Source organism: Mirounga leonina, unplaced genomic scaffold (genome assembly GCF_011800145.1).
Source record: "Mirounga leonina isolate KUSES-001 unplaced genomic scaffold, KU_Mleo_1.0 Mir_176, whole genome shotgun sequence".
Classification (NCBI taxonomy): Eukaryota; Metazoa; Chordata; class Mammalia; order Carnivora; family Phocidae; genus Mirounga; species Mirounga leonina.
In genome coordinates, this window is record NW_023270454.1 from 388,640 (window position 1) to 391,200 (window position 2,561).

Here is a 2,561-nt window from a genome sequence, read left to right on the forward strand (position 1 = left end):
CTCCTATAAGTACTTCTTGTATGGATGACTGAATTAATGGCTACAGGAGAGAGTGTGGCTCATTGCGGGGTCTTGGAGTACGACTAGAGATCTTTATTTTTCTGACATTAAGAGTCATCAGTGGGGCAAAGAACTTAAGAACAAGAGCAGCAGCAGAGGTTTCCAATTTATGATCCCTCCTAACTGTTTTAAATAACTTGGGGACTTTCAATTTAGGGTCAGAAAAGAAGGAAAGAGTTTTAAAGGAAACCTGGAAAGAGAAATAAGGGGAAGAGGCAAGGACATTAAGGGAGCATATGAGTTCCCTGTTGCTGCTGTAACAAATTACCACAAATTTAATGGCTTAAAACAATACAAATTTATTATCTTAGAGATTTGGAGGTCAGAACTCCAAAATAGGTTGTATTGAGCTAAAAATCAAGGTGTTCGCAGAACTGCAATTCTTCTAGAGGTTCTAGGAAATAATCTGTTTCCTTGCCTTTTTTAGCTTCTAGAAGCAGCCTGTGTTTCTTGGCTTAATGCAGCTCCCTTCCACCTTCAAGTCAGCAGCAAAGCACTAACTCATTTAACACACACACACACACTCTCTCTCTCTATCTCCCTAATTCTTAGCTTCCTATCTACTCCCTTTACTTATAAGAATTCATGTAATTGCATTAAGCCCATCCGGATGATCCAAAATAATCTCCTCCATCTCAAAATCCTGAACTTAATCACATCCACATAGGCTCTTTACCATGTAAGGTAACATATTCACAGGTTCTGGGATTTGAATGTGGACATCTCTGGGGCCAATGTTCTGCCTACTGTAGGGAGCATCGCATACTGTCCCTGTGGCCTGAGCCTTTACAAAGAGAGGGGGTTGTGGCCAAAAGATGGAGAAGCCATATTAATAAAGACATTTACAAGACTCTAGGCATAATGTGGTGTCCTATGTGAAGCCCACGTGACACTTCTGCCACCGTGCTATCCACCCTAAGTGCAGTTCTGGAACCCTGAGGGCTTAGGAAAGCTACCAGCAAAGCAAAGCTATGATTAAGAGTGAACACCAGCAGCAGAGGGCTTGGGTGGAGCACCTCCACAGTGAAGAAAAAACTGTTCTGAGATACCACCAAACTGGGGATGCCTCACATAACTGGAAAGCCATGGTTTATGGGAGCTGAGGGCCTGAGAGAGCAGGTACAGGCTAAAAATAATCATACTTTATGCATTAATAGAAATAATGGCAACAGTAATAATAGCTATCATTTATTGAGCACCCACTATGTAAGGTATGTTTCTAATACATATATATAATTATACTCACAGGCTAGCCAAGCCTGGGGTGTTCTTACAAATGCTCATCACTGTTAATAATCAGAGTGTTGTCTATTAAATAGGAATGAGTTTTTATCTTCCTCCTGTTTAATTCTTAAAATTTTAATTCCAGTGTAGATAACATACAGTGTTATATTACTTTCAGGTGTACAGTATAGTGATTCAACAGTTTCATATATTACTCAGTGTTCATCAAGATAAGTATACTCTTGGGTTCCTGGGTGGCTCAGTCCATTAAGTGTCTGCCTTCAGCTTAGGTCATAATCCCAGGGTTCTGGGATCAAGGCTGGCATCAGGCTCCCTGCTCAGTGGGGAGTCTGCTTCTTCCTCTCCCTCTGCCTTTCCCCCCGCTAGTGTTCTTTCTCTCTCTCACTTGCTCACTCTCTCAAATAAATAAGTGTAAAAAAAAAAAAAGGTAAGTATACTCTTAATCTCCTTCATCAATTTCACCCATTTCCTTACCCATCTCCCCTTTGGTAGCCATCCGTTTGTTCTCTCTAGTTAAGAGTCTATATCTTTGTCTCTTTCTTTCCCTTTGTTCATTTGTTTTGCTATTTAAATTACACAAATGAGTAAAATCATATGGCATTTGTCTTTCTCCAACTGGTGTATTTCTCTTAGCATTATACTCTTTAGATCCATCTATATTGTTGCAAATGGCAAGATTTCATTTTTCATGACTGAATAATATTCAATCCTATTGTATATATATGCGCCACATTTTCTTTATCTGTTCATCTGTCAGTGGACACTTGGGCTGCTTCCATGGTTTGGCTATTGTAAATAATGCTGCAATAAACATAGGGATGTATATATCCTTTTAAATTAGTGTTTTCATATTCTTTGGGTAAACACCCAGTAGTGCAATTACTGAATAGTAGGGTAGTTCTATTTTTAACTTTTTGAGGAAACTCCATACTGTTTTCCACAGAGGCTGCACCAGTTTGCATTCCCTCCAACAGTGCACAAAAGTTCATTTTTCTCTACATCCACACCCATACTTGTTATTTCTTGAGTTTTTGATTTTAGCCATTCTGACAGGTGTAAGGTGATATCTTTGTGGTTTTGATTTGCATTTCCCTGATAATCAGTGATGTTGAGCATCTTTTTACATGTCTGTTGGCCATACCTGATGTCTTCTTTGGAAAAATGTTGGTTCATGTCTTCTGTCCATTTTTTAATTGAATTATTTGGTTTTTGTATAAGTTCTTTCTGTAGTTTGAATATTGGCCCTCTATTGGATA